This window comes from Schistocerca gregaria, chromosome X (assembly GCF_023897955.1).
Source record: "Schistocerca gregaria isolate iqSchGreg1 chromosome X, iqSchGreg1.2, whole genome shotgun sequence".
NCBI lineage: Eukaryota > Metazoa > Arthropoda > Insecta > Orthoptera > Acrididae > Schistocerca > Schistocerca gregaria.
The window spans coordinates 518,318,634-518,342,419 of NC_064931.1; the positions used below are offsets into that span (position 1 = coordinate 518,318,634).

General features: G+C 41.9%; 1 protein-coding gene across 1 annotated transcript in view; it reads left to right on the forward strand.

Annotated features, from left to right (window-relative positions):
- Nucleotides 1-2,114: 2,114 nt before the first annotated feature.
- The window catches only part of LOC126298214 (regucalcin-like), an 82,769-nt gene continuing 61,097 nt past the window's right edge, over nucleotides 2,115-23,786 (forward strand). The window contains exon 1 of the mRNA XM_049989522.1: nucleotides 2,115-2,206. The gene's annotated coding sequence lies outside the window, so the exon portion shown is untranslated. The remainder of the gene's footprint in view (nucleotides 2,207-23,786) is intronic.

Genomic DNA, 23,786 nt, shown 5'->3' on the forward strand with positions numbered 1-23,786 from the left:
CAATAATGATTACCAACATTCAAAAATATCTGTTGTACATCTCGACATCAACGAGGTACCAAGTAACTGCATAATCAGTTAGCATTTTTTGTAGTTTACCTTCACTTTTCGTACTTTATCAGTTCTTAAATACACTGTGTAAGGATTAATACTTGCTCAGTTCTCATGCATTGCTTCCTCACCTTTAATCTGTACATGACTCAGAGTCATTCTTAAACACGTATGGGGTTAGCTGAAGAGAGCAATTCCAAACTCTGACTTGTTGATATGTTTCAACTCGACATCTACATTTTTCAGGCAAGTCTTATGACATCCGTAGATTTTGTATCCAGCATTTTGAGTACCAAATGAGCTACAACAACAGAAGGTATGTAGTAGAAATACAAAACTGAATGGCTCGTAGACGAAAGAGCAAAGAATTTTCTGTATTTTTGTAATCGTGTATTAGCAGTGCAAACAGATGGCCAGTGCACGGTAAGCGCGTACACTGAATCGGATGCAACTGTGAATTATTTATTTATTTATTTCATCAACAATACAGGGTAATCCATCACCTTGAAATGTAAGGTGGGTCGGATGCTTCTGAATCCAACAGCAAACTTCTTATTATTACAGTCTTCTTAGTATACAGCTGATAATGCTTTTTTTAAGTAATAGAAATAATTTAATACATAAACATTTCTCTAAGGTTACAGAGAACTGAATGCTTAACAATTGTTAAAGTGGTTGTATATAATTTGTTTCTGCCTCGTTGATGAGAATATAATTTATATAGTGCAAAGATCAAAGAAAAAAGTGATACAATAAGTGTGATGAAAATAAGCTGCAATATAAAGAGGGAAGTGATATAGTATATTTGGATGTGTAATATAGCTAGTTGGTCGATGATAGCCTATTTCTACCTATTTCAGGCTAGAAGGTCTGGGTAGAACCTCGAGTTATTCTCATCTGAAATGGTTTGTGTTTATGTATGTTTACTGTGTTTGTGTGTACTGGTATATTACTTGCAGTGTTGTATGTCAGGACACTACATGATATTCAGGAGTTGTTTGTTTGTCTTATTGTTGGAAGTTGTCGTATATTCTATGTGATACCTTACATACACCTGGTACTATACAGGTTAAATGCTGACTGAGCATTTGATACACGGACTATGTGAATTTTAGTTTTACATGAGGAATACACTTATGGTTGTAAATATGTTAATAGAAATAGAATGTAGTTCGTTGCTACATGAATGCAGTATTCCTTAATACATTACATTTTTAGTTTTATACATACTTTATACAGAAAATACATTTGATATATAAAATTCATTTATTGTAACTTTACATAAAGAAGAGAATATACTTCTGTCTACACATAATAAGACGAATAATGTATTACTGCTTGTTTGGAGTATACTTTAAACAATATGCAATGTGTCATTGGGGAAGGGGAGCCTCGGAATAAAAGTTATTCGAGCTTGCTCCTTCCAAGCGACTGTTCCTTATTACTAGAGCCTTAGTATGTGGTATCAATGTTTGTTTGTTTCCTGATTGTTACTGTCAGTTGAGTATTTGTGACTGTGTTACGGCATGCAGTGTCATGTGTTGTTGGTTTGGGTCCCTCGCCTGTTGATCCCTTCTGAGTCATGTTCACTTAGTGTGTAGGTTTCTTCCTCGGTTTCGGAATCTGTGGTCGTGCTCGTGTTCTCCCATGTGGTCTGTTGTGTTGTTTGCGCCTGTCTACGCTTTCTTCCATATGGGTTTTGGCGCTTTTACTCTTCATGCAGTGTGTTCGATACAATATGGGCTACTCTATTTAATGTGTTCCAATTATTGGGATTGCGTATTATTCTGGTGATGTCACTGTCGTTCTGTATAGGTCTCATATGTGCCAGCGTGTTGCATAGCAACGTGACAGCTTCACAGCAGTGTTCCAGCTTCTCCGCAAATACATATTTCATCGTTAGTTAGTCTCACGCGGTTTAAGAGTTTCGCGTACGGCCTGTGGCGTTTCAGGAACTGGGCTTTGAATGCCGTGGTTTAGTTGCTGCGATGAAAAAGCCGGCGGTCCGAGGCAGCTACTGCGCATGCGCGTAAACGCAAATCTACCTTCCCGCGACCCGACGCTCATGTGACAGGCGAGTGAGGTTAGTGCAGTACGTGCGAGGTTGTCGCCGGCAGAACACCTTAGCCTTTTCAGACAGCGTACTACTTTGCAGGTATGGAATTTATATTTCAATGATTACCTTCAAGTTGTGTCTTGATGCCACTCGACTGACTTAAATTATTGATTAGATACTAGCAGACATGTATAAACCCCGAGAACAACTATTTCATCGTTGCACCCTGCAGTTCCGGTTTATCGACATCAGTTTAGATTCATCTCGTCTATTTTGCGTTTGATGTTCTCAAATCACTTTTACTGAAATCGCGATATTTACTTTCGTACTTAATATTCAGTGTTTGCAACCGTTATTTTGATGCAGCAGAACGGAAGAACACTGTTGCAGGGGACGCCGTGTCGCACTCGTTGAGCTGAGCATTTGTATAGCCACGCATCAGTGGCCACACTATTGCTAAGTCAGGCCGTAAATAATATGCAATTAATAGTATTATTGTGTGTCCTGGAGTCGCATATGCGGGAAGCAACGTTTTCAAATCGCAGTCCGGTCATTCAGATTTAAGTTTTCAGTGATTTACCAGAATCGATTACGGTAAAAGCCCGGATGTTTCCTTCGTAAAGAACACGGTGAGGTTCTTTCTCTATCCTTGTTCTATCTGGTTGTGTGCTCCATCTTTAATGACATCGGGCAGGATGCTAACCCTGCATATTCCTTTTTTCCATTGTGTGTTCCTATGAAGTATGCAAGCGATTTTCTCCGACTCCGGGTGTGTAGCAAAAAGCACGTACTTATTGCAACGCATATTAAGGTTTTTTTCCATTCCTTTCACGTTCTTGTGCAAACTGTTATTAACTTTTTGTCTTCTTTACAATTGCCACGGAATATCTACCTAGGAGACGGAGCAATTATCGTGGCCTTGGGCTGAAAGCCGCGTATCAGAATTTTCTAAACAGCTTTCCGCGAAAAGTACTGCCTTTCATCCAGTGTACACTGGTTAGATTTTTAAAGATTGCTGCCAGGTTTGTTTGCCGAACAGACTTATTATCACTCGCACTCCTCGTCGTTGTTTTCTTTTTCTTTAGTGTTCAACTCTGAAGTTGGTTAGCCATTTCACTTTTCTTCTGCCTTTCTCCTCATTTCCATACATGTAGCACACCCTAAAACACTTGTTATCTGCTGTGTGTATGACACCGTTGATCGTCTCCAACGATTCCTTCCCTCAACAGCTCCTTCTGCTAGTATTCCAATGATATTGTATCTTAAAATATGTCCTATGAGATTTTCTCTTCTTGTTTGGATGCGCACCCAGAAAGGTCTGGTTTTCTAAATTCTTCTCAGCACCTCTTCTTTGGTAACAATATCTTACTGACTGATCTTCAACATCCTTTTGTAGCACAAACTCTACAAGGCTTCTAGCTGTCTTCTCTCTTGTTTTCCTATTGGCCAAGTTTCACACCCATATAGGATCATACTCCAAGCAAATGCTTTCATGACCTGTTTTTTTTATTTCGTGACTGGTGTTCTTATAGATGAGTAAGCTCTTTCTCAAATTAAATATTATTTTGGCCTGTTGTTTTCTGCTCTTCTTTATATTCACTTGATTTCCTCAGTTAGTCGGCCCTAATACGGATCTCAGAGAAGTGAGATATTCCAGTGTTGGACTTTCAAGTACAGTCGACTCTTGATAATTTGAAACTGAAGGGTCCAGGGAAAAAGTTCAAATTACTGAGAATTCAAAATAATAGGAGTTCCAGTAAACGAGAGGTATGAAGGAAAAAAATCTAATAAACGAGAATTTGACTGAAAATAAATTGTAGTACATACATGTTACATACATATGTAAATTTATGTTTATTTTAATAATGCGCAAAATATACATACATGTATGAGGTGCATGAGGAAAGTAATGAGACTGACAACACTGCGAGCGATCTGGCAACGCTGCATTGTTCTATTTGAGTAGACCGGTGTGATCATCCCATCCAAATACTCAGTCCGAGTGCTCCGTCCAGCCATGATGTGGTTTTTGAGAGCGTCATTTGTGAAGTCGGATTTTTGTTGTATGTTGCGAAAATGGAACAGCAGAATTTAGAGCAACGTTATCCCGACTAGTTTTTTGTTAAACTTGGGGAATCTGCGAGTGTGACCTTTGAAATATTAAAACAGGCCTATGGGGAACATTCCTTATCAAGAGCACAAGTTTTTCTCTGGCGCAGATCGTTTTTGGAAGGCCGAGAACACTTTGAAGATGAATGTCGCTCTAGGAGCCCTTCAGCTCCAAAAGCTGACGAAAATGTCGAACGTTTGTGTGGTCTTGTGACATCAGACCGACATTTAACCGTAAGAACAAACTGTGTCAACCAAGTATATTATAAAGGTGTCCTTGAAAGGCTAGAGAAAAGGGCGAATTTAGTGAGAATGGACATTGCAGACAAGTGGATGCTGCATCATGACAACGCTCCATGTCACACTGCTACTTCCAACGCGGAATTTTTGACCTCAAAAAGTGTGCTTGTTGTTCCACAGCCCCCCGCACGCTCTTCACTCTCCCCCTTATTCACCTGGTCTGAGTCCTTGTGACTTTTTCTTTTCAAATGGCTCTGAGCACTATGGGACTTAACATCTGAGGTCATCAGTCCCCTAGACTTAGAACTACTTAAACCTAACTAACCTAAGGACATCACAAACATCCATGCCCGAGGCAAGATTCGAACCTGCAACCATAGCAGCAGCGCGGTTTTGGGCTGAAGCGCCTAGAACCACTCGACCACAGCGGCCGGCCTTTTTATTTTCCCGAAACTAAAAATGCCTTACAAAGACGTCATTTGGGAACTCTGGAGAACATTCAAAAGAATGTGACTGACATGGTAAAGGCCCTATCAGTGGAAACCTTTCAACGCTACTACCAAGTCTCAGAACAACGACTCCGCCGATGTATAGCTGCTGAAGGGGACTACTTTGAAAGGGACGGTATGGTTGTTAGAAAAAAATAAAAACTTTGGTAGGTAAAAATCAATCTGTTTACTTTTCTCACACACATATGGTACATTCATACAGTACATGAAAAACAGACCAATGAGAATTTACACTTCACTGTGAAAAATAGTCGGTGATTTTCCTTAGAGAGAGCGAACTTCCATCAAACATGTCCATTTAATTTTCGATAGTGATGAGAGCTGAGGAGAAATCGCCGGCCGCGGTGGTCTAGCGGTTCTAGGCGCTCAGTCAGGAACCGCGTGACTGCTACGGTCGCAGGTTCGAATCCTGCTTCGGGCATGGATGTGTGTGATGTCCTTAGGTTAGTTAGGTTTAAGTAGTTCTAAGGGACTTATGACCACAGATACTGAGTCCATTAGTGCTCAGAGTCATATGAACGATTCCTTTTTTTTTTTTTTTTTTTTTTTTTTTTTTTAGGAGAAATCATGCGTTTTCTTTCTGAGGACGTAGCAACGTAGGGTATGGACAGATGACCTTGCCTCGCTCAATATGACTGGAGTTGGTGGTTGTTCTTTGTTATTTTCCTCGTTCTCAACCTTACAGGCCAACGGTACAGCACCGATTAGGACACGATGGACAGCGATGCCGTCGTCAACATGAACGAAACCCTCAAATATTAATTCACCACAGCTGGGTAGAAGATCCCAATCTGAGTCTGGCGGTAATGAATTCGTTGGCTGTAGCGGTCAAAACTGTTATGTTCACCCTTTCACATTTTGCAGTGCTATCCAGCAATAAGTGGAACAATTCCTCTGTGGTAGAGAGTTTTAAATTTTATATTATTCCCTGGTCCAACGGTTGCAATCTTGATGTCGTTTTGGGTGGGAAAAAAATCAGTTTTACGTGTTGTAGTCGTATCAAATGGTTCAAATGGCTCTGAGCACTATGGGACGCAACTGCTGTGGTCATCAGTCCCCTAGAACTTAGAACTACGTAAACCTAACTAACCTAAGGACATCACACACATCCATGCCCGAGGCAGGATTCGAACCTGCGACCGTAACAGTCGCACAGCTCCGGACTGCGCGCCTAGAACCGCGAGACCACCGCGGCCGGCGTAATCGTATCCAAGAACATTAAAATTCTGCGTTTCTTCTGTTTCATATCGTTACTAACCGAAGTCATCCAGGGCCCTGATGACCCCGATGTTGAGCCCCCATAAGCCCCAACACACCACCACCGAAGTCAGCCATTCATTAAACAATTGAGTCAACATCCACGATTTTCTAGTTTGAGTGGGAAGTTGTGGGGAGCGATTTTCTTCCCTCGAAGTAGTGTGGTTTCGCACGTTTCCCTGCGCTGAGTGGCTTCAACTTTTGAGATCCCTCCGTGTTACTGGCTAGAAGGATAGTTATTCTCCGTTGTTCAATTTTGCTCCATGACACTTCTCGCCTCTGAATGCTAGGGTGCGATCAGGAAGATATATAAAAAAAATCCCGATTTAGTTTGATTTGTATTACGTTGTGTGGGTCGTAGCCATTCAGAAGTTGTTTTAGTTCATCAATCCATTCAGTACAAAGGGAATTGTCCACGATGGCCCCCTCTCCCAAGATTTTTTTTTTAATGCGATAGGGTGACGCTTTCTAAAATTTGAGAGCCACCACTCACTTGCCGCAAATCCTCCAGTCCCGATAGACTGTGCAAAAGACTTAGCTTTCCTTCAACATGAAACCACCCACGAGAACGTTTTGCCCTCTGTACTGATTTATTCACATAAGCAAGCACTTCTGAAGACGGGGAAATTCGTCCTGTCGTGACATTTTTCTTCATGTGCCTGATGCATTTCCAGTGAAACGACCTTTATTTTTTTTTAATCATCGGTAATGTAGATGGTAAAATATTGAACTGTTTTGCAACACCGTTTCCCGAAACTACATCTCCCCAAAGCTTGAATAACAAGCTTTTATCATTAACTGACAGACACTTGTTCCTTCTAGCACTCGTGGCATATCACAGTTTCAAGAAACACGGCTTGACTTCAGCACAGTCTCAGCCTGTACTGGGAATTACAGAAGTAGGGGTCTTCAAATTGTATAAAGTGTTAGCGAGATGTCCTCACCACTGCAACTTCGGGTTACTGAGGGGACCAAAACACACTGAGTGTTTCAATTCGTCGAGCATTTTTCAGGGGACCAGCAAAAAATTTCAGATTATTGCGAGTTTGAAGTTATCGAGAGTCGACTGTATCTTGTATGCAATCTCGTTCGTAGATAAAACGCAATTTCCTAGCATCGCACCACTAAATCGTAGCCTTTCATTTGCTTTACCTGCGTTTGAGGTTACAGTGTTTTTCCACTTCATATCTACAAGTTTTATCGCTGGTAATTTGGACGACTTGAGTGTCTCTTTACGGCTCATTACTCATGAGGCCGAAGGCTACAACAGTTTCACCTTTCGTCAAGAACACAGTATACATTTATCTTTAAGTGCTAACTGCCAGTTTTACTACCATACTGATATTTTATCAACATGATGACATCGTAAACTAACATAGCATTTGCGGAACGCAACGTAATAACATTGCAAAGTACTTGAGTTGCAGGCACTTAAATACTGTTGTGATGACGAGGACAACAGTCGTCAGAACTGCAGACAAAACGAGCCGAGGGCTAAAAGATAGCGCAGGTGCAGTATGTACATCTTCACATTTATGGTAAAAGAACGTGGATAACATTTATCTGTCTAGCCGGTCTATATCTACATCTATATACATACTCCGCAAACTACAGTACGGCAGGTGGCGAAGGGTACGTCTACCACTGCTAGTCATTTCCCTCCCTGTTCCACTCGCAAATAGAGCGAGGGAAAAACGAGTGCTATATACGTCTCTGCACGAGCCCTAACTTCTCTTATGTTTGCGGTCCTTACGAGAAATATACGTTGGCGGCAGTTAGATAGTTCTGCAGTCAGCTTCAAATGCCGACTCTCTAAATTTACTCAATAGTGTTCCCCAGAAATAACGTCGCCTTTCTCCAGGGATTCCCGTTTGAGTTTCCGAGGCACCTCTATCATACTTGCGTGTTGATCGAACCTACCGATAACAAATCTAGCAGCCCATTGCTACGATGTCTTCCTTTAATCCGGTGTTGAGGATCTCAGTACACAAGAATGGGTCGCACTAGTCGTCTATAAGCGGTCTCTTTTACAGATGAACCGGACTTTCCCAAAACTCCCCTAATGAACCGAAGTCGACCATTCTCCTTCCACACTACAATCCTTACATGATCGCTCCATTTCATATCGCTTTGCAACGTTACGCCCAGTTATTCAATCGACGCGACTATGTGAAGCAGCGCACTACTAATGCTGTATTCGATCATTAAGGGATGGTTTTTCCTGCTCATCTGCTTTCACATTAAATTTTTCTACATTTAGAGCATGCTGCCATTCATCACACCAGTTAGAATTGTATTCTCATCTCTGCCTCGTGATGGCTGGCTGTTGTGTGATGTCCTTAGGTTAGTTAGGTTTAAGTAGTTCTAAGTTCTAGGGGACTGATGACCATCGATGTTAAGTCCCATAGTTCTCAGAGCCATTTGAACCATTTTTTGTATTCGCCTACAGTCACTGAACGACACCTTCCCGTACACCATAGCATCATCAGCAAACAGCCACAGACTGCTGCCCACCCTCCACCCTATCCGTCAGATCATTTATGTATACAGGGTGTTACAAAAAGGTACGGCCAAACTTTCAGGAAACATTCCTCACACACAAAGAAAGAAAATATATTATGCGAACATGTGTCCGGAAACGCTTACTTTCCATGTTAGAGCTCATTTTATTACTTCTCTTCAAATCACATTAATCATGGGATGGAAACACACAGCAACAGAACGTACCAGCGTGACTACATTCACTTTCTTACAGGAAATGTTCAAAATGTCCTCCGTTAGCGAGGATACATGCATACACCCTCCGTCGCATGGATTCCCCGATGCGCTGATGCAGCCCTGGAGAATGGCGTATTGCATCACAGGCGTCCACAATACGAGCACGAAGAGTCTTACATTTGGTACCGGGGTTGCGTAGACTAGAGCTATCAAATGCCCCCATAAATGAAAGTCAAGAGGGTTGAGGTCAGGAGAGCGTGGAGGCCATGGAATTAGTCCGCCTCTACCAATCCACCGGTCACCGAATCTGTTGTTGAGAAGCGTACGAACACTTCGACTGAAATGTGCAGGAGCTCCATCGTGCATGAACCACATGTTGTGTCGTACTTGTAAAGGCACGTGTTCTAGCAACACAGGTATAGGATCCCGTATGAAATCATGATAACGTGCTCCATTGAGCGTAGGTGGAAAAACATGGGGCCCAATCAAGACATCACCAACAATGCCTGCCAAAACGTTCACAGAAAATCTGTGTTGATGACATGATTGCACAACTGCGTGCGGATTCTCGTCAGCCCAGACATGTTGATTGTGAAAATTTACAATTTGATCACGTTGGAATGATGTCTCATCCGTAAAGAGAACATTTTCACTGAAATGAGGATTGACACATTGTTGGATGAACCATTCGCAGAAGTGTACCCGTGGAGGCCAATCATCTGCTGATAGTGCCTGCACACGCTGTACATGGTACGGAAACAACTGGTTCTCCCGTAGCACTCTCCATACAGTGACGTGGTCAACGTTACCTTGTACAGCAGCAACTTCTCTGACGCTGACATCAGGGTTATCGTCAACTGCACGAAGAACTACCTCGTCCATTGCAGGTGTCCTCGTCGTTCTAGGTCTTCCCCAGTCGCGAGTCATAGACTGGAATGTTCCGTGCTCCCTAAGACGCCGATTAATTGCTTCGAACGTCTTCCTGTCGGGACGCCTTCGTTCTAGAAATCTGTCTCGATACAAACGTACCGCGCCACGGCTATTGCCCCGTGCTAATCAATACATTAAATGGGCATCTGCCAACTCCGCGTTTGTAAACATTGCACTGACTGCAAAACCACGTTCTTGATGAACACTAACCTGTTGATGCTGCGTACTGATGTGCTTGATGCTAGTACTGTAGAGCAATGAGTCGCATGTCAACACAAGCACCGAAGTCAACATTACCTTCCTTCAATTGGGCCAACTGGCAGTGAATCGAGGAAGTACAGTACATACTGACGAAACTAAAATGAGCTCTAACATGGCAATTAAGCGTTTCCGGACACATGTCCACATAACATCTTTTCTTTATTTGTGTGTGAGGAATATTTCCAGAAAGTTTCTCCGTACCTTTTTGTAACGCCATGTATAGAGAAGAAGAGTGGTCCCATCCCACTTCCCACGAGTACTCCTGACGATACCTCTGCCTCTGATAAACATACGTCATCAAGGAGATCGCACTGGCTTTTAGTACTTAAAAAGTCTTCGAGCCACTCACATAGCTGGGAATGTATTCCGTATCAACTCAAACTGATACGTATATCCTTCTGCATCATCCTTGAAAGTCTGTAACATCATCACGGAATCATCCTGTATATTTACACGCGCCTGCGTCTGTAACTTTGACGCTCTGTAGCGTCTTTGGATGACGTGTCCGGAAATGGGTTCGTATGTAGAACTTTATCAATTAAGTCTCCTCTACAACCTCTAGAAGCGTGAAATATGAATTGTGAAACACTGTGTATATCAATGCTTCGTAAAGTAATGCCAAGTTCATGGCAGAGGGCACTTACTATTATATCACGTATGAGAGTTTGTTGCCATTCTCTCCCGCCGGAGGTTCGAGTCCTCCCTCGGGCATGGGTGTGTGTGTTGTTCTCAGCATAAGTTAGTTTAAGTAATGTGTAAGTCTAGGGACCGATGACCTAAGCTGTTTGGTCCCTTAGGAATTCACACACATTTGAACATTTTTGTTGCCATTCTATTCGGAGCGCGAAAGGATGATTGCTTAAACGCATCCTTGTTCGCTGTAATTAGTCTAATCTCGGCTTTGTCGTCGCTATGGGAGAAATTTATAAAGGGCTGTAGTATATTTAGTGTTGTCCGTAAGTCCCTCACTTGATACTGATTCTTCTAACTTAGTAAGTAGCCTTTCGTCGGATAACTGACATCTACCTTCAAGTGTTTACCAGTTCAGGATTTTCAGCATTTCCGTGACGCACTCCCATGGTTGGAGAAAACCTGTCATCATTCATGCTGCCCTTCTTTGTATACGTTGAGTCTCCCCTCTTAGTCGTAACTAGTATGATACCCACATACTTGAGCCATATGGATGGGACATGCAATTGTTTTGCAAGCAATTTCATTTTTAGACTGACTGGATTTTCCATGTATCTTGCAGTGAACCGAAGGCTTTACCTACGGTTGTGCGTGTATGATCATTTCAATTCATATCCTCACAAATTGTTACACATGGGTATTTGTATGAGTAGACTGATTCCAATTGTGACTCATTGATGTTGTTGTCGTAGGATACTATTGTGAGGTGCATATTTTCAGTTTTTAAATACTGAAAAAAAGTATTCAATCTTTGCACCACTTTAAAACAATATTAGGATGTGGTTGAATATTTGTGCAACTGTTTTAGGTAGTACTTCAATACAGATAATTGCATCATCTTCAAAAGATCTGAGGTTGCTATTAATACTGTTTGTTCATTAACCTATAACATCAAGAGCAAGTGTCTCACCATATATCCCAGTTTCACGCCAGGCCTGATGCTGTTTTTAAAAATATCGGGAACTCGGTACATCGATATTTTAAAAATATCATTATTGGCCCTAGATGTATCGATGCAAAAATTATCGACGTACTGGCCTATAAAAATATCGGTTGCGCGTTGTAAATATAGCGTCAGTTTTAGATCTGACTTTTTAAGTGTAAATTTATTATTAGATATTCTATACATCAACAAGCTAGCAGCTTGCTTATTCCCCTTAGAGCAAGAATTGAAAGGAAAATCTGCAAGTTCATACTTGGTGATAACCACTTTTCTACCAATGGTAACTACATGTATGTACGTATGAATGTATTGAACTGGGGACCTAGAAACGACGGAGAGACTTCGTCCCCACTGTAGCCCTCAGTGCTACACAACCCCAAAACAGGCTACAGCAATCCACTTACCCCACCGCCGCCCCTCAGCGAACGCAGGGTTATTGTGCGGTTCGGCCCCCAGTGGACCCCTCCTATACTTGTTTCACACACTCAAAGGGAAAGACTGGACGTGATGAAAACTCAAAAACTTGTAAGACTCTTTCACACAGTGAAAGTAAAGTTATTTTGTACTACAATTTCGAAAGAACAATTTCAAACATTCACCGAAAATTTTGAAATAAATATAATATAAAATAAAAATATCGGCATCAATATTGCCATATCGATATCGATATATCGGGGAAAGAATGTCGCCTTTACAAATCGGTATTGTTTAAATAAAATATCTATACATCGATATTTTATCAACAGTCCTAGTTGACACATGAAGTTACTTTTCATTCGATGACTACAAGAAACCACGCAACGTTCTCCCTTGCAAGATATCCTGAATATGGTCACAAATTTCATTTGATCCCCCTCTGACCGCATCATTATAGAAGACGTGAAATCTTCCGCCACCTACGTGATAAGAGAGCTAACGCTATGCGAGGAAAAGGCGATGAGTGCCGTGATTGCATTACGCAGACGTAACTCACTGGACATCATTCCTGAACTTGTTGTAGCTGGGGATATCAAATCGTTTGATTTATCTGGATTTCACCGGATTTTTAATGCTCTATTTCAACCCTACGTCGCAAATTTATAAAACAGTAAAAAATCGAATTTTGGAGTTCCATGTCAAGTTCTTGTTCTGTGATGTCAAGTGTCACCTCGAGGACTGAAACTGAAACTGGTCACGAATTGGGAGGGATAAAAGCAGGTTGGTAACACTTTAGTCGACTTAAACTACAGCTTCGCTGGTCTAGAGAAGCTTACAGCGCATCGAGTTATCAGTTGTCGTGGCGTCGTCACTGATATTAGCTGCTGTGTTTGTAGAGAACGTTTCGAATATGCCTAAAGATAACTGTAAATGCAAATTTAAGGAACATTACCAAAATAAATTGTAATTTCTACGAGAAGGAAGAACTGCATACGATCAGAATTCCTGATGTGCGGATAAGTCTCAAATATAAATAATATAGTTATGTGCAAGAAAACAATGCGTGCAGAGCCTGCAGCTTTGCTTTCTTCGTCCATGCGTGACCGGTATCTTATATACAGCTTATCACTAGTCTCACTTTAAGTTTATTTACTTCCACATGTTCTTCTCTATATATGAGATATTATGGATCATGTTAATACAGAATAGCCCGAAAAATTAAGATACACAAGGCACATTGTGAAGAATCCGTGAGTTTTCCCCGCAATGCTGGAGTGAAAACGATATGAAGATAGAAGCAGCTAAGACAGAATATTCATTTCATACCGTAAAACTTCACAGAATTCTAGCTCCGTGGATTGCATCAACAAATTGGCTGGAAAGACTTTCGATGACTCCAAAAGTACTGAAATGTTTCTTGTGCTAGAACGAAATGTGGAGCAATATTCATCAATCTCTTAACCGCTTGCGCCTAGAAAATTATAAGTTCAACTGAAAGTAGTTAATTTTTTTGTGTTATTACTGATGCAAGCAACAATCAAAATGTTAAACTTTTCACTGTACTTACTCAGTTCTCTTCTATAATCATGGGGGGTATGCAGACTAAACTTATTGACAAGCAACATCTTCCAAACGAAATGCCAGACACAGTAGTAACTGTGCATAAGAAACTGGGGCCGGCCACAGTGGCCGAACGCTTCTAGGCGCTTCAGTCTGGGACCGCACGACCGCTACGGTCGCAGGTTCGAATCCTGCCTCGGGCATGGATGTGTGTGATGTCCTTAGGTTAGTTAGGTTTAAGTAGTTCTAAGTTATAGGGGACTGATGACCTCAGATGTCCCATAGTGCTCAGAGCCATTTGACCCTTTTTTGGAGGAACTCTGTCTAGAACGATCTTGCTGCAGCAATGTGTTCAGTCAACTGAAGAAAGAATTTAGGACAACTTTTAGGAAATGGTTGTTCTAACCACATTATACATGATGCTCTTAGAAGTACTTCAGACATTATAAAGGTGGATGTGGAAGTTTTTATCCACAACGTATTCTCTCATTTACAGTTTATACTGGAGGACGTCGTTATCAGGAGAAAGAAAACTGGTGTTCTACGGATCGGAGCGTGGAGTGTCAGATCCCTTAATCGGGCAGGCCGGTTAGAAAATTTAAAAAGGGAAATGGATTGGTTAAAGTTAGATATAGTGGGAATTAGCGAAATTTGGTAGCAGGAGCGACAAGACTTCTGGTCAGCTGAATACAGGGTTATAAATACAAAATCAAATAGGGGTAATGCTGGAGTAGGTTTAATAAGAAATGAAAGAGGAAGCCGCCTGGTAGAATTTTGCACAGAGCATAACTTAATCATAGCTAAAGTTTGGTTCAAGAATCATGAAAGAAGGTTCTATACATGAAAGAGGCCTGGAGATACTAGAAGGTTTCAGATAGAATATATAATGCTAAGACAGAGATTTAGGAACCAGGTTGTAATTGTAAGACATTTCCAGAGGCAGATGTGGACTCTGACCACAATCTGTTGGTTATGAACTGTAGATTAAAAGTGAAGAAACTACAAAAAGGTGGGAATTTAAGGAGATGGGACCTGGATAAACTGACTAAACCAGAAGTTGTACAGAGTTTCAGGGAGAGCATAATGGAACAATTGACAGGAATGGGGGAAAGGAGTACAGTAGAAGAACAATGGGTAGCTTTGAGGGATGAAGTAGTTAAGGCAGCGGAGGATTAAGTAGGTAAAACGACGAGGGCTAGGAGAAATCCTTGGGTAACAGAAGAAATATCGAATTTAATTGATGAAAGGAGAAAATATAATAATGCAATAAATGAAGGAGGCAAAAAGGAATATAAACGCCTCAAAAATGAGATCGACAGGAGGTGCAAAATGGCTAAGTAGGGATGGCTAGAGGACAAATGTAAGGATGTAGAAGCATATCTCACTAGGCGTAAGACAGATACTGCCTACAGGAAAATTAAAGAGACTCTTGGAGAAAAGAGAACCACTTGTATGAATATCAAGAGCTCAGATGGAAACCCAGTTCTAAGCAAAGAAGGGAAAGCACAAAGGTAGAAGAAGTATATAGAGGGTCTATACAAGGGCGATGTACTTGAGGATGATATTATGGAAATGGAAGAGGACGAAGATGAAATGGGAGATATGATACTGCGTGAAGAGTTTGACAGAGCACAGAAAGACCTAAGTCGAAACAAGGCCCCGAGAGTAGACAACATTCCATTAGAACTACTGACAGACTTCGGAGGGCCAACCCTGACAAAACCCTACCATCTCGTGACCAAGACGTATGAGTCTGGCGAAATATCCTCAGACTTCAAGAAGAATATAATAATTCCAATCCCAAAGAAAGCAAATGTTGACAGATGTGAAAATTAACGAACTATCAGTTTAATAAGTCACGGCTGCAAAATACTAACGCGAATTCTTTACAGAGGAATAGAAAAACTGGTAGAAGCCGACGTCGGGGAAGATAAATTTGTATTCCGTAGAAATATTGGAACACGTGAGGCAATACTGACCCTACGACTTAGCTTAGAAGATATATTAATAAAGGCAAACCTACGTTTCTATCATTTGTAGATTTAGAGAAAGCTTTGGACAATGTTGACTAGAATACTCTCTTTCAAATTCTGAAGGTTGCAGGGGTAAAATACAGGGAGCGAAAGGCTATTTACAATTTGTACAGAAACCAGATGGCAGATTAGTCAAGGGACATGAAAGGGAAACAGTGGTTGGGAAGGGAGTGAGACAGGGTTGTATCCTATCCCTGATGTTATTCAATCTGTATATTGAGCAAGCAGTAAAGGTAACAAAAGGAAAACTCGGTGTAGGTATTAATATCCATGGAGAAGAAATAAAAACTTTGATGTTCGGCGATGACATTGTAATTTTGTCAGAGACAGCAAAGGACTTGGAATAGTGGCTAAACGGAATGGACAGTGTCTTGAAAGGAGGATATAAGATGAACATCAACAAAAGCAAAGTGAGGATAATGGAATATAGTCGATTTAGGCGGATGATGCTGAGGGAATTAGATTAGGAAAGGAGGCACTTAAAGTAGTAAAGGAGTTTTGCTATTTGGGGAGCAAAATAACTGATGATGGCCGAAGGAGAGTGGATAGAAAATGTAGACTGGCAATGGCAAGGAAAGCGTTTGTGAAGAAGAGAAATTTGTTAACATCGAGTATAGATTTAAGTGTCAGGAAGTCGTTTTTGAAAATATTTGTATGGAGTGTAGCCATGTATGGAAGTGAAACATTGGACGATAAATAGTTTGGACAAGAAGAGAATAGAAGCTTTCGAAATGTGGTGCTACAGAAGAATGCCGAAGATTAGATGGGTTGCTCACATAACTAATGACGAGGTACAGAGTAGAATTGGGGAGAAGAGGAATTTGTGGCACAACTTGACTAGAAGAAGGGATCGGTTGGTAGGACATGTTGTGAGACATCAACGGATTACCAATTTAGTACTGGAGGGCAGCGTGGAGGGTAAAAAGCATAGAGGGGGGCCAAGAGATGAATACAGTAAGCAGATTCAGAAGGATGTAGGTTACAGTAGGTACTGTGAGATGAAGTAGCATGGAGAGCTGCATCAAACCAGTCTCTGCACTGAAGACCACGACAACAACAACAACTGTGAGAGCACAAAACTTGGTTGAATTTTGTAATTTTGTAGGAACTGAAAATAAGACACTACTTTCTCATAGTAAGAAAAGGTGGTTATGACTTAGCCTGCAGTTGAAAGAATTTTGCAAATCTTACTTCATGTCTGAATATCATGTTCCCATTACATTTAGGCTTTTCCTGCAAACTCCTGTGGCTGAGGGATATCTATGGTTTCTTCATAAGGGTCTCCAACTACCTATACAAACGGATATTGGGCACTACCGGTAAAAAAGACTGTAGTGTAAGTGTATTCTGTCCTGAGTGATATTGTGCCAAGTCTGCAAAAAAGACTGTAGTGTAAGTGTGTTCTGTCCTGAGTGATACTTTGCCAAGTCTGCAAGACAGGTCTAAAAATAGCTTCATTCCCCTAACAGAAAGAGATGTCATCACTATATGTGACAATGAGCAACTTGTTAATGCGTTCTGTGTGCAGTGATTCCATTAGCAAATGGATGAGACAGTCCGATGAACTAACTGTGTTCAGTTCGTTAATTCTTAGTAAAGAACTTAACTGGGAAAGAGCGAAAAAAGTTGTAGTGTATTTGAAAAACAGATATGTCCTTGTGGATGACAGTGAATCGTTTGATGAAGTAAATCGGCTAAAAATATTTCTAAGTGAACAGCTTCGACTTGAAACCAGATAAACATTTTTAGAGAAAGTTGAATCTGATAGATAGTCTGATCTCATGGGTTGGGGTTGGGTTGTTTGGGGGAGGGGACCAAACAGCGAGGTCGTCGGTCTCATCGGATTAGGGGAGGAAGTCGGCCGTGCCCTTTCAAAGGAACCACCACAGCATTTGCCTGGAGCGATTTGAGGGAAATCATGGAAAACCAAAATAAAGATGGCAGGACGCGGGATTGGACCGTCGTCCTCCCGAAAGCAAGTCCAGTATGCTTACCACTGCGCCACCTATCTTCGTTCTGATCTCGTGAACAATCATTCTGAAGATGAATATTCATAACTTTTAAAATTGTGCAATAAGTTTTTTCGATTCCTGCCCACAACGCAATTGTGGAAAGTATATTTTCCTTATTAAATATACGTTGGACTGGTGAAAGAAATAGACTTTCTGTACACTGTGCAAAGAATCTGTTGATCGTCAGTTATAACTACACTGACGGAGAAAAATCGCGGTACCAAAAAACAGTTAATGTAGAGCAATGAAATTTCGGGAACAAATTTGTCCAGGTAATATATATAAGTAATTAACATTGCCAGATCACAGCTTGATGTAAGCGCGGGATAAGCCATTGCAAATGCGAAATGCTGGTACATTAATAAACGGTATAACCACCAGAATTTTGAATGTACGCATGCAAACGTAAATGCATTGTGTTTTACATTATGCCGGATGTCAGTTTGTGGGATGGAGTTCCATACCTGTTGCACTTGATCGGTCAATACAGGGCGTTTAATGCTGGTTGTGGATAACGCTGGAGATTGTTGGGTTACAACAGTGATGTGTGGGCGAGTGTTATCCTGTTGGAAAACACCACTTGGAATGCTACTCATGAATGCCAGCACAGCAGGACGAATCGCCAGAGTGACGTACAAAGTTGCAGTCTGGGTGCGTGGGATAACCTCGAGAGTGCTCCTGCTGCCATGCGAAATCGCACCCCAAGACGAAAACTCCAGGTGTAGGTCCAGTGTGTCTAACACGCAGGCAGGTTGGTGGAAGGCCCTCAAATGGCCTCCTTCTAACCAACACACAGCCGTGACTGGCACCGAGGCAGAACCAACTGTCGTCAGAAAACAATAGACTTATACCCTACCCTCCAATGAGCTCTCGCTTTGACGCCACTGAAGTCGCGAATGGCGGCGGTTTGGTGTCAGTGGAATATGCGCTACAAGGCACCTGGCTAGGAGCTGTCATTGAAGTTGCCGATTTGTAACAGTTCTTGTGTCACTATGGTCTCAACTACTGCTCGAGTTGCTACTGCAGATGCAGTACGATGCGCTAAAGCTGTGCACAGAACACGATGGACTTCCCTCTTGGCAGCGTCATGTGGCCATCCGGAGCCCGGTCTTCTTGCGACCGTACGTGACAACCGCTGCCAGCAATTACGTACAGTGGCTACATTCCCGCTAAGTTTTTTTGCGATATCGCAGAAGGAACATGCAGCTCCTCGTAGCCCTTTTACACAACCTCGTTCAATCTCAGTGAGGTGTTGATAATGGCGTCTTTGTCACCTAAAGGCATTCTTGACTACTATCAACTTACCACGTCCAGTCGCAAAGATAACTAACGTTCACTACCATTACAGCGTGTAGATAAAGCAAACCACATTTGCGTCCTCTTAGTGGTGCTAATAGCGCAGCTTTTATGCGACTGACTCGAAATTTGAACGGATGTCTTCTTTCCGATGTAGAAACACGTCTACCAACTTTCGAAGAAGGTTCGAGGAAGCGAGAAATATGCTTTTGTTGAAAAGTAAGCCAAGTGGTTCACATAAAGATTGAGTGCAGTACCCTCCTGCTTTTTCCTTTGAAAATATGGTAATCCCAGTGGTAGCTCCAAAGAAGTGCTCAAATTTCTTCTTCTGAACATTTCCATGTTTTTGAATTAATAATCGGAAAATATTAATCCCGAAAATCTGGCGAGAAGCATGGTCGCCTAATCCCCTAGTAATGACCTCAAGAAAATAAAAGCGAATAACCGAAGCCCTCGATATTGCTAACCCAGCGCACAACCATACTATCTCCAGTGACCTACCCTGTACCTCTGGCAACGCTACAGATCAGATTTCCCACACAACCTACAATATAAAAAATAATGTAGTTGTAAAAAATATTTCGGTGTTCTGTCCTCTTCCTCTTTGAGCATGGATGACGTCACACGCCGCATCATTCCGTCATGGGACAAAGCCGATATCCACTGTCGATAGATTCAATTGACTCAACAAAAAGTTAAGAGCCTCTGGTCACCTGGTCAGTTTCAGTGTATACACTGGCTAAGTACAAGGGGTGGGAAAAAATTTGGAAACAATAAAAACCCAACACATTTCCACGCCTAGTACGGTGTAGGAAAACCGTTGCTATTCAACCCAGCTTCCAGTCATGTCAGAATACAGGTCCTGTGTCGTTTTCAAGGGAGTCTTATACCAAATAATGGCAAATTCAGGTAACGATGCTGCATGTGCATAGCGATCACGCGCCCTTCTCTCCAAAGCAGACGGCAAAAGATCAATAATTCTGAGATATGGTGACTGTGGTGGCGAGGAAAGATGTGACAGTTCATCCTCGTTCTCACAAAACTAGTCTTGGACGATGCGAGCTGTCTGAGCAGGTGTCTTGTCGTCTTCAAACACAACGTAACCATTGGGGAACACATATTGTACCATAGGATGGACATGATAAGCCAGAATGGTCACTTAGTCATTGTCAGTACTGCGACCTTGCACAGTAACCATGGGGTGTGAGTTGTTCTTAGCATAAGTTAGTTTAAGTAGTGTGTAAGTCTAGGAACCGATGACCTAAACAGTTTGGTCCCTTAGAAATTCACACAGATTTGAACACATTTCGTGCAGGGAGCATCACAACAACGATACATTGTACACAAAAGAAAGGATAATTCAGCTAAGCTGTTCTCCTCATGTTTGTCTTGATCTCGCACTCAAAAAGAATTGCGAAGAAGATCTCACCAAACGACATATAGTCTCTTTTCATAGTTACATTATAAGGATATGAAATGCAGATGGCAATAGTAAGAAAAGCGTTTCTGCGGCGAAGTACTTTCTTAACATCGAATAAAACTTTAAGTACATCACTCAGCTATCCAAACACTACTCGCGACCCCTCCTTACAGCTTTATTTACGCCAGCACCTTATCTTCTACGTTTATAGCTTCGTAGAACTTCTCCTGCGAAACATTACTCGCACTCCAGAAAGAAAGGGTATTGTGAAGACACGGCTTGGCAACAGCCAGTGGGATGTTCCGAGAATGAATTTTTTACTCTGCGGAGGAGTTTACGATGGACATAAAACTTCCTGGCAGACGAAAACTGTGTACCGGGCTAAGACTCGAACTCGAGATGTTGGCTTTTCGTGTGCAAATTCTCTGAGCAGCTGAGCTACCTAACGCTGTGTCTAACCCATGTGTATGCAAATTTATTTATTTTACAGGAGTGCTGGTCACGAATGGTTCGCAAGAGAACTTCTATGAAGTTGGGAAAGTAGGAAATAGATAATGGCGGAATTAAAACTGTGAAGAGAGGTCGTCAGTCGTGCTTGGGTAGCTCAGCTGGTAAGAGCACTTGCCCACAGGAGGCAAAGATCCAGAGTTCGAGCGTTGGTCCGGCACACTGTTTTAAACTACCAGGGAGTTTCGTATCAGTAAACATCCCACTGACTATGGGTAAACCATGTCTCCACGGCTTGCTTTCTTCCAGAAGTCCACAAGTCCCGCAACTTGTGTGAAGTTGGAAAGGTAGGAGATGAGGAACTGGGGGAAGCAAAGTCGTTAGGACGGGTTGTGAGTCGTGCTTGGGTAGCTCAGTTGTTAAAATTCGCAGCTGGTTACTTGTCGCCGAGTGCGGACGCAGCGTAGCGGTGCGTGGTGGTATGACGTCTAGTGCTTGGCACAACTATTACCAAGTGTTGTTACGGGTTTGGCTGTACATCTTCCGGGCTTGTAAGTGCTTAACATTAGCATTTCCCTCTTGTTCATCATGTTGGAATCTCTTTGGAAAAACACGCTGAGATTTTCGTTCGATAACAATACTCGTCATGTTCACTCCACTGCCTTGGAAATCAGTGAATGGTTACATGGTAACTGCAGTATTTCAGGATATAATGCATTATTCATCCAGACTGGTAGTGGAAAGTAATGTGTGTTTGTCAGATTGTATTTTTGTTGGACAAGATTTGTTGGACAAGATTTTAACGAAAACTGAGGGATAATTTCAATTCCGTCGCCGTGATGATTCTGTTAGCATGGCAAAAATTTATAATGCTAACAAGAGCTAGAGACTGCTCGAATTTTGAGTCTTCCCCCAGAACTAGGAAATAATGATTTAGTACAGGTTCATTCTAAATTTTGCAGATTAAACACTTTAATTTGATAAGTGGTTCAGCAAGTACAAAGTTCAGTCTTATAACGGCATAAAGTTAGTGCAGATATTCGTTAAAATTGACATCCCATCCCACATTACTGTTATCTGGCTGCAAGGACCCGTCACAAACCAACGTGTCATGTTTGTTACGAATCAGGACAATTGTCCGTAGCGGGTGTTCGTTTTGAGGAGCAATTTATAACAACGTACTAGACGGCAATTACAGTACGTCACACCAGGCGTAACAGACCGCGCGAGCCAGGCCACGCAGGAAAGCAAACAGCAGCCGACGGACGGAGGAGCACAACAGGCTAGACCGCAGCAACAGCTGAGTGTGGGCACGACAGCTGACAAGGAATTTGGAATACGCTTCCAAAACAACTTTCACTCTCACTGATGGCTCTGCTGTGGACACCACTAGAGGCTGTAAAGAAGCGGCCGGAGAAGCCGCTCAAGCCCAAAGTACTGCAAAATTGTGACAGGTGAAGCCCAAACCGAATTCAAACGTAGCACATAACAAAATGACGAGAGAAGAAGTAAACGAACACCGAAAAGACATAGGAAAGATAGGTACGCCAATAGCACAAACATTAAATGATCCTGGACCATAAAATCGAAGACCTGAATAAGTGCTGATACATTAACTGTTAGTTATATGGATAATAGAAGAGTGCTCACGTTTTTACCAACAATTAATTTTATATGATCATTCCACTTCAAATCGTTCCGCACGCATACTCCTAGATATTTTACAGAAGTAACTGCTACCAGTGTTTGTTCCGCTATCATATAATCATACAATAAAGGATCCTTCTTTCTATGTATTCGCAATACATTACATTTGTCTATGTTAAGGGTCAGTTGCCACTCCCTGCACCAAGTGCCTATCCGCTGCAGATCTTCCTGCATTTCGCTACAACTTTATAATGCTGCAACTTCTCTGTATACTACAGCATCATCCGTGAAAAGCCACATGGAACTTCCGACACTGTCTACTAGGTCATTTATATATATTGTGAAAAGCAATGGTCCCATAACACTCCCCTGTGGCACGCCAGAGGTTACTTTAACGTCTGTAGACGTCTCTTCATTGATAACAACATGCTGTGTTCTGTTTGTTAAAAACTCTTCAATCCAGCCACACAGCTGGTATGATATTCAGCAGGCTCTTACTTTATCAGGCGACAGTGCGGAACTGTATCGAACGCCTTCCGGAAGTCAAGGAAAATAGCATCTACCTGGGAGCCTGTATATAATATTTTCTGGGTCTCATGAACAAATAAAGCGAGTTGGGTCTCACACGATCTCTGTTTCCGGAATCCATGTTGATTCCTACAGAGTAGATTCTGGGTTTCCAAAAGAGACATGATACTCGAGCAAACACATGTTCTAAAATTCTACAACAGATCGACGTCAGAAATATAGGTCTATAGTTTTACGCATCTGCTCGACGACCCTTCTTGAAGACTGGGACTACCTGTGCTCTTTTCGAATCATTTGGAACCTTCCGTTCCTCTAGAGACTTGCGGTAAACGGCTGTTAGAAGGTGGGCAAGTTTTTTCGCGTACTCTGTGTATAATCGAATTGGTATCCCGTCAGGTATGAACTTCACGTTCATACTCACCTGAATCTTGATAGCCTCCCATTGTAGCAGCAGTAACTGATATAATAACTGCGCCAGACACTTGTCTTACATAGGCGTTGCCGAACGCAGCGCCGTATTCTGCCTGTTTACATATCTCCGTATTTGAATACGCATGCCTATACCAGTTTCTTTGGCGCTTCAGTGTACTACGTCTTTAACGAGGGAGGAGAGTCTATTGATGATTTTAAACAACACATCATTCATGAAATACAAAAATTCT